The sequence below is a fragment of the Canis lupus genome, chromosome 18, assembly GCF_048164855.1.
Source record: "Canis lupus baileyi chromosome 18, mCanLup2.hap1, whole genome shotgun sequence".
Classification (NCBI taxonomy): domain Eukaryota; kingdom Metazoa; phylum Chordata; class Mammalia; order Carnivora; family Canidae; genus Canis; species Canis lupus.
Genome location: NC_132855.1, coordinates 4,095,887 through 4,109,293, shown reverse-complemented (window position 1 = coordinate 4,109,293; position 13,407 = coordinate 4,095,887). Strand labels below are relative to the sequence as shown.

Below are 13,407 nucleotides of genomic sequence, written 5' to 3'. Positions count from 1 at the left end.
GAGAAGTGAGGGATTTGATCCTGCTCAACTTTTTTTTTTTTTTTTAGGATTTATTTATTTTAGAGAGAGTGTGTGAGCAGGGGGGAGGGGCAGAGGGAGATGGAAAGAACCTCCAGCGGACTCCTCATGGAGCACGGGGTCCCATGCGGGGCACGATCCGCAACCCTGAGATCATGACCTGACCTGAAACCACGAGTGGGACACATAGCTGACTAAGCCACCCAGGTGCCCCTAGACCTTCCTCACCTTTAACTCTGTGGACTCTGGTACAAGCAAAGCTCAACCCAAATCTTTTTTTTTTTTTTCAACCCAAATCTTCACTTCCGGATGGCCAAACAGAATTCCATCACAGCAGTCATCACGGTGACACAACACGCATTCAGAGAGTGTTCGCTATTCGTCAGGAATGTCCTAAGAGTATTACAGGGTCTTACACGCTGAAGGGGATCGGGATATGCCATCCCAAAATATGCCTCTTTGACAGGATTATTTTGAGCTAAAGGCATTTGACTTCTTGAAATCCCTTATCTGCCTAAATGCAGGGCCTCCCAAAAGAACTCAATTGTCACAAATCCCCTCCCAGGAGCCACTTTAATAGCTTCTGGGAAACAAGAAGTCGGCACCACACCCAGACACACATCGTCCCAAACTATCTATCTCCCATATATGCCTCCAAGGACCCATTTATCTTTCCAAAAAGCCATTTGTTCTTCCACACACACCCTTTCCCATCCTTTCCCTGCTCAGTTGAGTGCAGAGACCTCAAATTCTAACCACTCCTTTGAGTTCCTCATCTCAGGGTGCTCCATGTGTATGCGATGGACGTGCTGAGAGACTGTTTTCAAGTTAATCTTCCTGTCTGCCAATTCACAGGCCCCAGCCAGAGGGCCTAGGAGAACAGAAGAAAAAATAATTTTTCCCCCTCCCCTACAGCTTGTGTACATTAACTCATTTAATCACCACAACCCCATGAGGTAGGTACTTTCAGCAGAGGCATGAGACCTGGAAAGGTTAAGTGATTTAGCTAAAGACACTGTTAGTACAACGACATACCCTGGAGAAAGGCCAAGGTTTTAGAGTTGGAACGACAGCGTTGGGGGCTTGGGGGTAGGGCTGAGCAGATAAAAGGGAGAAACAGCAACCTGGAAGATGTGTGAGGAAACAGCTCTTAAGGTCAGGTATTCTATAGGTGCGAAAAGGAGGGTTTTTAAGAACTGTTTTTGTGGTTTTTCACCTGAAGCGAATATCTGATTCTAACTGCTTGACATTGTTTTGAAGCTCAATCAATCGTTGCCATGCTACACAGAGCAGAACTTTTGGATTCCGTTCTATGTTCATCTGTATGCTAGAATCGATCCAAAATTATATTTTGGGGAGAACTTCAACCTTCTGCAGGTATTTTTCTATATTCACCTCAAGTGGAGCAAAGATGACAAAGGCCAGCATAGGAGCACATATATCTGGATGTATATTTGTTCTGTGCTCTTTCTTCTTTTATTTAAATTCCAGTACATTCTACACGGTCACATTTATGTATCATTGCAAGTAGCTATCAATCCTTTTTTTGAAGATGATACACAAATAAATGGTAAAAGAAATATAATTTAAGTACATTGCTTCAAATATATATCTTCAAATATAAATTCAATTAGTAGTGTAAATACTCACATAGACCTACTGAAACTTCCAAAGTTTGCGTAAAAATTTCTTTCCACTGAACAACTGAATTACTACCGATGAAGGTGCCAGCTCTTAACTTAAAAACCACGTTTAAAGCCTTTGCACTGAATATTTTCTTTTCCGAAAACAGGAAAATTTTGCAACAGTCACCTTTCCTAAGGAGACAGTATCACCTTGCCAGTAAGGTTTAATCTATCTTGAAAAAAAGAAAGTTGCATGAGCATTTTAAATGCACTATTTCTAAATCCAGGGATATCCAACTTCTTTGCAGGAATGGCCAAGACAGAATGAGTCATCCTCTCCAGTTGGTTTCCATTTAACAAAGGACTAAACTTTCCTCATCACTTCAATTAGCTTTATACACGGAAACACATTTTCCGCTCTTAGATTATAAACTCTTCTCACTGAAATGGTAAGATTGGAACTTATGGGCACAGGTTCAACCATTTTCACAAGTCCCAACTTTGTTCTTTAAATGAAACATGAAAGGATTTTTCTCATTATTAGATAAAATACCTAACTTTGTTTCCCCAAGAAAGAAGAGTCAGAAAGAAGATCTTGAATGCAGGCAGCTTATTTGGGTGGAGATCCTAGGACATAGGAACGAGGGACCAAGGCATGTGAGTTCAAAAAGCAGAAAAATCCAGTGTAAGTGTTCATAACCAAAGTTCTCTCCATGAGCAAGAGGAGCTCAATTCATCAGGACATATTGAGTCCTGGGAAGCATCATGCATAGATCATGCTTCCCAGAATTATTTTCCCAAGGGACAGGGGGCTGGAGCTTCCACCTCCCATCAATGTAAGGTTGTCCTAGAAGTGAACTCACCTGTATTTTTGGGTTCCCTGGTATGAGAGAAGGATTTCAGGCAGAAAGATGAAAAATCTGGCTCTCACTTGAAATGAGAAGTGCAAAGTCAGCCTCAGTTTGCACAGAAGTATACACTTTGGCTTCAGCTGAAACCAGAGGAATGTGTTCTGGAGTGTTCTGGAGGTATCTAATAAAACTACCCAAAGGAACCACACTTCTTGTGCAGTCCCCCTTCCACAGTCTTTGGGCTGAGCTTATGACTCCTCTGTTAGACTAAAACAGAGCTGATACTATGCTTGTTCTGGGACTAGCCCTCAAACGACCCAGCAGCTTCTGCTTCCTACTTTCTGGAACGCAGTCACAATAACTTAAAGAGCTCAATGTAAGGACCATGTGGCAAGAACTGATACCTGGCTGAGAGGTCTGGCTGAGCTCCTGGTCAAGCCTGCAGATTACTGAGGCTGTCCCAGTGAGCCTGGACAACACCATGTTGGGAAGAACTACCCAGTGAAGCCACGGAATTAGAAGCCACACACACAAAATTATTTTATGTTCTAACATTTTGGGTTACTTACTTTGTTCACAGCAATCAATAATTAAGATACCAGTCAAGAAACCTTAAAACAAATAGGGTTGTCAAAGTCCCTAAGAAGGAGAGCTTTGTTTTCCATGACATATCCATAAGAGAACTGAATTTTCCTAGCTTTGCCTACTCCTCACCAAGCCACATGGCAACCCTATCATATCCCTGACCATTGGTCATGGCTCTAAAGGATTTCAAGTCATTCTAATGCTGCTGACAGGAAATGTTTTTGATATCTTTTGCCAAATTATATTGCTGAGTAATATAGTGTGAGAAATCTTCATGTCTACTCTAAGCTTCCTTCCCAGTGTGATTGGTTATGGGGTTACCAGATTTATGTGATGCTCACTCAACAAAATAGTCGTTTAAAATCCACTGAACTGGGATTCCTGGGTGGCTCAATGGTTGAGCGTCTGCCTTTGGCTCAGGTCATGACCCTGGGGTCCCGGGATTGAGTCCCACATGGGGCTCCCTGCATGGAGCCTGCTTCTCCCTCTGCCTGTGTCTCTGCCTCTCTCTCTGTGTGTCTCTCATGAATAAATAAAATCTTTAAAAAATAATAAAAAATAAAATTCACAGAACAAATATTTATTGAATACTTACTGTGTGGCAAGCCCTGTTGGAGGCACTGCTATTATAATAATGGACAAAACAGACAAAGATCCCTATCCTCTTGGAGAGGGGAAGATTGACAATGAGAATTAATACACAGAATATAAATATATAATATCTAGATAGAGTTAAGTGTTGAAAAAAACTGAAGGAAGAAAGGAGAATAGAGAAAATGTTTAAAAATAGGTGTTAAAATTTTAGATTGAGTGACCAAAAGGCGGCCTCACTGAGATGGTGGCACTTGAGCAAAAGCCCTTAGGAAGAGGGAACCACAAGGGAATCCAGGGGAAAAGCAGAGAGAACAGCAAGTACAAACCTGAGATGAGACTGTTCCTCAAGTATGCAAGAAACAGTCACGAGGTCATTGTGGCTGGAGCTGGATGAGCAAGAGAATAGTAGTGAAGAAGGTCTAGGAGTTAATGCAGGCCTGGAACACATAGAATCTTTCGGAAGTCAGTGGAGAAATTGAGCAGAGGATGGATATGATCTAAATTCCAGAGGATTATTCTGGCTTCTGTATTAAAAGTAGAATGGAAAAAAAAAAAAAAGTAGAATGGGAAAGAGGACCCAAGAAGACTCAAGAAAACCAACCGACCCATCACGCCAAATCCAGCTGAGAGGAGGTGGACATATTCCAGACTGGTAATAGCATGAGGGGTGAGAAATGGATCGATTAGACAGATTTGGGCTATTATTGAAAAGCGAGTCAGACAACAGAATTTGCCGACACTTCAAATGTGAGATGTTTTTAATACAAGAGAGGGGTATGAAGCATTACTCCAAAGTTTTGGGCTTGGCAAATGAAGACTTAATTTCCATTGACTGAGACAAGGAAGTGTGAGAGTTTGTATATAGAGTTTAGTGTTAGACACATTAATTTTGAGAGGGAACTAAAGAGGTTGAGGAATTTTAGGCAACAAGCCTGGAATTCAGGATAGAGGTTTAAGCCAGAGATATAAATATGGGAGTCATCAGCATAGGGTGACATTGGATAAAAAAATTATGAAGAAACTGCATATAGATAGAAAAGGAAGTGTTCTTAAGACTAACTACAGGGCATTCCAAAATATAGAGGTTGGGAGAGGGAGCATGTAGAGGGAAAGCAAGAGATTGAGAAGGAACAAGCAAAGCTAAAAGCAACCCAGCAAGGTGCAGGGGAGCTAGGAAACCAAGACAATGTTTCAAGGAGGAAAATGTAACTGACCCTATCAAATACTGCCAAGAGTTCATGGAAGATGAGGCAGGAGAGATGGTTATTGAATTTAGCAATATGAATTGCACTGGTAAAAATCATAGTTTTCGTGGAGCAGTGACGGTAGAGACCTAATGGATGGAGTTCAAGAGAAAATGGAAGCAGAGAAAGTCAACCTAGAGAATTATAAAAAGTTTTGTTTTATAAAAGAAGCAAAATGAGGCCAGCGCAGTTAAAAAAAGAAAATTAATGGGCGAAATAGTAGTAGTTGGTATGGTGATGGGAATGATCCAAAAGAGAGGGAATAGTAATGATCCAAGAGAATGGGTGAGGACTGCTGGTATCATGCTTTTAGTGGTGAAAAGGGATGAGAGGCAGTGTATCAGTAAGAGGCTGGCCTCAGCGAAGAGTACGGCCGGACGTTCAAGTGCATCCTTAGAGAGAAAGCCAGTAGGGCGCATGGAGCCATGTGCATGAGGTGAGTAGATGAGGTGGGAGAGTCCATCAAAGTCCTCTGAAGGCTTCTATTTTGCTAATGACATAGGAACCAAGATCATCAGCTAAGAGTGATTATGGTAGAGAAGGCCTTCCTTGGAGGCTTGAGGTTCAGAAAGTATGAAGTAGTCACCAAGGAAAGGACGGTTTGGGGATATACAGTATTGTCGCAGCGGGACAATGTCACCTACTTTAGGAGCAGTGGTAGTGACGGCAAGTGGGAACAGTCGGCGCTGGTCGTGGGCTTCCCTTCCCTTCCGCTGCGGAGGTGCAGGAACAGCAGAGTTGGATTTAGCCAGGGTGTGTTTGGCTAATCGCAGCGTCATCACCCCCCACCCCCACCCCCACCCCCCTTGCCTCCTCATGGAAATATTAGCTATTTTCTCCCTAACAGATACTGTTCAGAGGGCTTGGTGATTCTGACTCAGCTTTCAATACTTCTCCCAATGATGTCTTGCAAAAGTTTTGTGTTTTTGTCACTTACTTTTCTTCTTCCCATCCCACAATTCATATGTTTTTCTGTTTTCGATGTTATGAAATACAGTTGTATTGTGACTAATTTCCCAAAAGGGGCGAAGACAACCGTGGAGGGAGAGATATAACTGGAGGCTTAGCAATATCTCAGTAATGTTAAATACCATCTATGCAGCACCTTTTAACGTCCTAGGTATTAGCGTACATCTCTAATCCTTTCCACAAGTTTCCTCATTCTAAAGGAATGGAAACTTAGAAGGTAAAATGAGTCACCCAGCTAACAAACGCCAAAGCTGAGATCCAAACCCTGGTCTGCGTGTTCCACAGTGCTGACTCTGGCCACTCCACCCTCTAGCCCTTACTAGCCAAGCCAAAATCAAGCTTGCCTTGTCCTGGCTCCAACTGTACATATTTGAATGCCGCTGAGTGGGCTTGCCCAAATAGCTTTAATCTAAGGTGCTGTTTCTGGCCTTTCTTCCCCCCCAAACACCAGACCTCATCTGCCCCTAAACTTGAGACAAAAGTTATAGTTGTCATGTTCCAAATGCTGAATTTTACCTGTGTTCTCCTGTCCAATTTTAAACCTCTAGATTCATTCATCCATCTTTATAATACCTTGGTGCTGTTGACATTTGGGGCCAGGTAATTTTTTTTTCTTGTGGAGGCTGGTCCTGTGCATAGCTGGCTGTTTAGGAGCATCCCTGACCTTTATGTACTTATGATGCCATTAGCACCCTCTCCCCAACTGTGACAACCAAAAATATCTCCACTTCGGGGCACCTGGCGGGCTCAGGTGGTAGAGTGTGTGACTCTTGGTATTGAGGTTGTGAGTTCAAGCCGTTCACTGGGTGTAGAGAGAAGTTAAAAATAAAGTGATGTGTGTGTTTGTTTTTAAAAAAAAAAAAAAACAAAAAAAAAACCCCGTTTCCAAACATTGCCAAATGTGCTGTGGGAGGCAAAACTGTCCCTGGTTGTGAACCACTGTATTAGAAGTAAAGATTACACAGGAATTAGTTTCGTTTCTTTAAATTTTATTTAAAGTTTTACACTGCCACTTTACCCATAACAAAAGATAATTTATTTTTGTGCTTTTTGTTTTAGATTGTTTTTTGTTTTGCTTTTCAGAAGACAAGTTACATTCTCTGTAACTTTCCAAGAACTCCTTGTTTCAACATCATCACCACCGGCAGAACTAATTTCTTTAGTCCCTATGGTCCCATTATATTTTGAAATAAAAAACCTGTCATAGTGTTTACCACATTCTATTAGGGCCTTCAAAGACAAAAACAAAAAACCCCCACACACCTATCTCCAACTATCATCTGTTTGGTGACATAGGTTATATAACATTCATTTTGTGTCTCCAGCGTTTACAAAAAACCCTATCATATAAGTATTTGCTTAACTTGTGCATTTAAACTGTATTGCAAGGAATTCCAGGTACCGACTTTTTAAATGATCTATGCCTACAGTGTCCCTTTACGGGGTCTTCTGACCTACATGCACATCACAGTCCTGCCACCTAGTGGCCAATTACCCAAACTGTAGTTGAAATACCTAGTATGAAATAAACCGATATGCGGGGTTTCTCAAACATTTAAATTCCATTCGATATTGTTAAGATAAAGAAATTTCTAAACTACTTTTACACATATACACTTTTAAACTAATAACATTTTCCAATTTTTAATTTTTTGCTCTAAGTTAGTGAAATTAATTCACATGTATAAGGTTTTAGCTCCAATATATTGTATATATATATAATATATATTGGAGCTAAATTATACATACGTAATTTTATATTATTTTATATATTATATTTTTAATATTTTTATATTTATATTACATATATAGTTATATATAATTATATATATTACATATGTATAATTTTTATTTGCAAATAAGGAATCTGTAATGTCCACATTACCCTGCTTTGATTTTATGCAATATTCTTTCCCAACAAAGCTCAAATTCCTGCTTTTTCTCTTAGACATCTCTCTCTTTGAAGAAGAGTCTAAGCCATTCAACAAAACACCTACCAGGACACCAAAGTTGGCTAAAATCAAGACATCAGGACAAATTCCTTATCAGCTGATAAGATCCATCATCTGATGGGACCCAAAGCTGTTCCACATTTGGATTGAAATAAAGTTTTTAACCAGTAGATTATTAGTTTGGTTACAGGGTTGACTGAATCAATCCATCAATTCAACTAAGTAAGTTGGTAGAAAATTAGTCTAAATATTAAAATATTTAACATTTTATTGTGAAGAAGCATTTTCATTCTTGATTGAATGAACCTCCTAACTCCTTGCCTTCACCAATTATGATTGGATACTTTCAAGTGTCTCCTTTATGCATTATTCTACTGTTATAGTAACAATAATACAGTTAACTAATAACACAGACTGAATGGGAAGGAGAATAAGAATGGAAAGAGGATGAGGGATAAGGGTTGGCAATTCAGTTTCAACTTTAATTATTACTTAATATTTAAGATATCATAAACCTATTACTATTTCATATTTGCGAGTTAACAAAGTGTCTTTGCTTTAGCAGGAAGGCATTATCAAATATCTCTAAACTATGCTGGATTGTTTTGTCACGTATCTCTATTTTGTTGAAATCACTAACATACTTTGAAGCCAATGAGGCATATGTATAAACTCTCAGATAATCTCTTTATTCCTAATATTAACCCTTGATACATCATTGATTTGCAAGATAAAATATTTATTTCCAGTATTGCAAACTCATGTGTGGCATGACCCTATCTCTTTCCTCTCAGATATATTTTAAATGTCCGAAGTTCACGAGATTACTTAGACCATTCTTCACTGTATAGATGGAAAAACTGAGGTTTGGGGAGGCTCTGAGCCTCCGCCAAACTAACTGAGCTAATTGTAGCAGATTAATCTAGAACTCCCAGTTTCTGAAAGAATAACCACTAGCCCCAAGGCCAACACACCATGAAGAGAATTACAAGGTAAGCCTCTCAGGACCGATGCCATGATGCATCACTAATTTGCAGGAGTCCCAGCCTACGTCGTTCTTTTTGTAACAAACTCTTAATCCACAAACTGTATATCCTCTCCACTCCCCTCTCTTGCCAAACAAACCCTTCCAGTGTGTCTCCTGTGACCCTAATCTGAATAAGCAATTCCTGTTTCTTCAAATATTTATTCCCTTCACCTCCTTGGCTTACTTGAAACCTACGTGAGCCCTGAACAAACATAAGGGCCAAGAGTCAATTATATTGAGTTGATGGAGGTAAGTGTACTCCTTGCTCCTCCTTGATACATCCAAATTATCTCACTCCTTCCCTCCTGAAAAAAAAAAAAAATCAGTTCTTTTAAAACTAATGTCATTTGGATAGATGACTGTTTCCTACACCTACTTACACTCTTTTCCCAACCTCCTGGTCATACTTCCGCTTTCACTAGTCTTCTGTTCCCAGCAGTCTTCCATTCTGATTTCTTTTCTTTATCCCTGGTGATTTCAATACCTAAGTGGATGCCCCATCAAAAAACCCCAGCTTCCTCAATTTCTTGATTTCTGTATTCCATTGCCATTTTGGTCTACTTCAGTCAATTATTTTACAGTCACACCCTCAACTTTTACATCTCTTAAAAAATACAAATCTTTTTGGAAATTTCCTATTGAGGCATTTAACTCAACTATGGCAGCTTCCTATGTGTTCAGTGGCACAATTACTTCCCTACGACCACACAGTTCTTCAGTGATGTGGGGACATCTGATCCTCTCCTCCTCCCACTTTCTTATTATCCACCAGTCCCCTCCTGTCATCACTTCCCATCTTGTTTGGCAGATTCCGTTACCATCAACATGCTGCCTCTTTGCAAATACTTCCAACTCCCAGTTCCGTCTCTCCCTCAGCTGAGCTCACGCTACAAAACCCCAATCCATGTATGAAATCCTCTTGTTGCAGACTTTCTCCTGGTTTACACAGTAGTGTTAGTGACCACAGATCACATCATCACGTAACTAGTTTCGCTCTCATAATCTCAGGCCACAATTTGAATCTTGCTATGAACCAGAAATCTTGTTATATTTCTCTAATAATTTTGCTTTTCTGCTCTTCAGGATGATCATATTGATCTGGATTCTCTTCCACTGACCTTCTTCTCCACCTCTTCCACCTTTATCTCTCAGCAGGTATCCTTGCTAATAACTTACTGAGAATACTGAACTATCAGATGGATGTATTCTCATCCTCCCATAACTAAATCCCCAAGTCCACCTGCCACTGAACCATCATCTTTCCCATCACCATTAAACTAGGAGAGATCAAGGAACATATCAAACTATGGATGGAAATTTCAGAGTTTGAGGCAATTGGCTGTAAGGGGTAAGTTAGTAATGCCAGTTAGGAGGATGGTGAACTTCTGATCTGTACAAAATGGAAAGGCTTTGGTGGGGTGATACATGATCCAAGTTATGTTGTAGGTTAGGGGTCAGCAAACTATAGCCGTGGGCCAAATCTAGGCCACTATTTCTATTTTTTTTTTTTTTAGGCCACTATTTCTATAAGTAGAGTTCAGCTCGAACACAATCCTATCTAGTCATTTGTGTTCTTGTCTGTGACCATCATATGACAATGGCACAGCTGAATAGTTGCCAGTTGCCACAGAGACCATATAACCCACAAAGCCTAAAATATTTACTATGCTTCTCTAGAGAATTTACCAGCTCCTTTCTAGAAGGATAACTCTGGCAGTGGGATGAAGAATAAATAGTAATGGGGGGGGGGTGATTAGGTGCATGGCAAATATTTGGAAGGAAATTGTGTCAGTTCAGTAAGAATGAAAAAGACTTGGTGTAGGCCAATGGACGTGGACATAGAAAAGAAAAAAGAGACAGACATTTTGTGTGTAGAATCAGGAATAAACAGGGGATAAATTAAGACAGAAAGAGGTTAAAAAAAAGTGAACCCATATTTTCTATTTTCAGTGATGGGGACAGTGGTAGTGTTTTCAACTGTGGTGAAAAGAGGCAAGAGAAATGAAAGTTTCCAGGAGAAATAACAATGGTCAATTTAGACAAGTTCAATACCTACAAAAAATATATACATAGAGCTTGCCGAAATTATCCCCAATCTGATCTCGAAGGCTAATGGAGTTATGGAGGTCACTGGTCTATAACTGGTAGCTGGTGCAATGGCAATTGATGAAATCACTTTGGAAAAAAAAATAACAACAAAAGTCTCTTAAAAGCTTGTATTCAGGAACTGAAAACTTAGGTCCACACAAAAACTTGCACACAGATGTTTATAGCAGGTTTATTTACAACTGCCAACACTTGTGAGCAGTATGCCCTTCAGTAAGTGAAAATGATAAACTATGGTACACCATGAAAATGGTGAATATTATTCAGCACTAAATCAGAATGAGATGTTAAACCAACAGAGACATGGAGGAACCTTAAATATACATTACTGAGTGAAAGAAGCCAGTCTGGAAAGGCTACACCACCATATGACTCCAACTATAACATCCCAGCAAGGACAAATCTATGGAGGCAATAAAAAGGTTCATGGTTGGTAGGGGGTGGTGGGAGAGGAAGGAATAAACAGAACACAGAGGGCTTTTAGGGCTGTGGAAATATTCTATATGATACCGTGTGGTAGATACAAGTCCGTATACGTCTGTCCGAACTCACAGCACAAACAGCATCAGAAATGAACTTGTAATGTAAGCTATGGATTTGGGGTGATTATGATGTGTCAATTAGGTTCATCAATTGTAACAAATGTATGCTCTGGTGGGGACGTTGAGAATGAGGGAGGTTATACAAGTGTGGGAGTGGAGAGTATATGGGAGATCTCTGTACGCTCCCCTTAGCTTTGCTGTGAACCTAAAACGGTGCTAAACAATCAAGTTTTAATTCTAAGAGTCTGTATTTAAAAGGTAGTTAAAACTGTCATTATACACAAAAGATTAGAGAGAAGTTAACATCGATTAGCTGAATCTAGATATATCAAAACAGGTAAATCTCAAATAATGTACAGTAAAGGCAAGCTACAAAGAATGCTATGATTCCATAAATGTGAAATTTTAAAACATAGAATAACACACTGTATATGGATATAAAATGCGGAAAAGTAGATCAATGATAATACAACTTCAGAACAGGAGAATCAATTGGAGGGAAAGAATAGGAGATTAGCTTTATTTGCTATGTTATATTTCTTTTTCGAAGAAAGCTTGCAGTAAAATACACCAAAACAGAGAAAGGCGTGCGTGCATTGCCAGGAGAAAAATTAAGAGGAGACAGTAGGTCCTGGACATCAGAAAAGGAAGGAGATATGTTTTCAAAAGAACGACGTAAGACAGGCCATCCAACTCTAGAGACAAGTCAAGTGAAATGAGGATTAAGAAACTCTATTATCAGTCAGAAGCCCGAGTTTCAGCAGAATAATGGAGGTGGGAGCCAGATGGTGGGGGGTGGAGAGGGGAGACTTGGCACCAAAGAAGTGGAGGCAGTGAGAGCAAATGGCTCATTCAAAAAAAGTTGGCAAGGAAGGAAAGAGAAAGATATAATACAGCAGTTTGAATGAGAAATATTTAACGTGTCTGGTGCTTCAATTTCAGGCAGGTGGGTACTCAAATAACTCAACATTTTTTTGCAAAACATTGAGTCCTTACATTTTCAAAAATAAAAGACAGAAATAAGTATCTTTTTTTTTTCCTTAAGAGAATACCTGCAAACCATCTCACATGTTAATGTGGCATAAAAGGACATTAAGAACTTGGTTCAAACCACAAATAACGTGAACAGGAGAGTTGGAAAAGAAAAGGGGAGCCTTGAGACATCGGGGTTTTCCAGGTGTGCAGCTCACCCAGATTCCCACAAAGCAAGCACCTATGTTCACGCAATCACCCAGTCCAGGAGGCGGCCTTCAGGCTTTCAGATGTAGAGACTTGATCCCATCATACAATTAGCTTCTCAAGAAGCAGATCCACGCTGACAAAGCTCATCACAGACTGCTGTTTGAGCCGCTTTACTTATTTATAAGGAGTGTAAGTGCCAAGCAGTCTAGATACAGCAGTCTGACCACCGAGCCCAAGTATCACGAGGGAGTTTGGGAAACGAGGAAGAAGGAGGATTTAGGTTTACTGGAATGTGTAATGAAATTTGGCTTCCATGTGACGATAGCAATATCCCTGTCAAGTGGCTTCTTAATCCAGCCTCACGGAACATCCTTGCTTGCTCTAGGTGAAGGCTGCTCTTCTGGCAAATTTCCTTTTTCTGCACCTTTATTTCTAAACACCCTTCTTCTAAGGTACATACAACCATTCCTTACAGTGTTAATGCCCTTCTGCCCGGGAGAAATCAGCTTGCAGAGATGTAGGGATAGAAAACCACCTCCGTAAGCTTATTCTGCTTTTCTTTGCGCTGCATGCACTGCACTTGTTACTGGTTAGCTTTCAGAGTTCTTGGAGGGGCCTAGGATCACCTCCCCATAGAAGGTAACACTTCATTTGCGGTTACGAGTCCATTAGCACATGCTGAAGGGCAAAGTCCGCGCTCCCTGAATCCCAG

The 13,407-nt window shown here is 40.2% G+C and overlaps 2 long non-coding RNA genes across 4 annotated transcripts in view; both read right to left on the bottom strand.

The window, feature by feature from the left end:
• Positions 1-266: 266 nt before the first annotated feature.
• Positions 267-1,528, bottom strand: LOC140609428 (uncharacterized). 2 transcript variants are annotated; one of them, XR_012011259.1, is made up of 3 exons: positions 1,143-1,528; positions 762-889; positions 267-411 (listed from the first exon to the last, which is right to left on the bottom strand). It is a non-coding gene; the product is annotated as an uncharacterized lncRNA (long non-coding RNA). The 2 variants fall into 2 exon arrangements; XR_012011258.1 differs by having other exon boundaries at positions 267-889.
• Positions 1,529-6,854: 5,326 nt separating this feature from the next.
• Positions 6,855-13,407, bottom strand: part of LOC140608583 (uncharacterized) — a 1,020,376-nt gene continuing 1,013,823 nt past the window's right edge. For both annotated transcript variants that reach the window (XR_012010566.1, XR_012010565.1), the window contains exons 3-4: positions 10,935-11,040; positions 6,855-9,170 (exon numbers count right to left, since the gene is read on the bottom strand). This is a non-coding gene — a long non-coding RNA (uncharacterized lncRNA). The remainder of the gene's footprint in view (positions 9,171-10,934; positions 11,041-13,407) is intronic.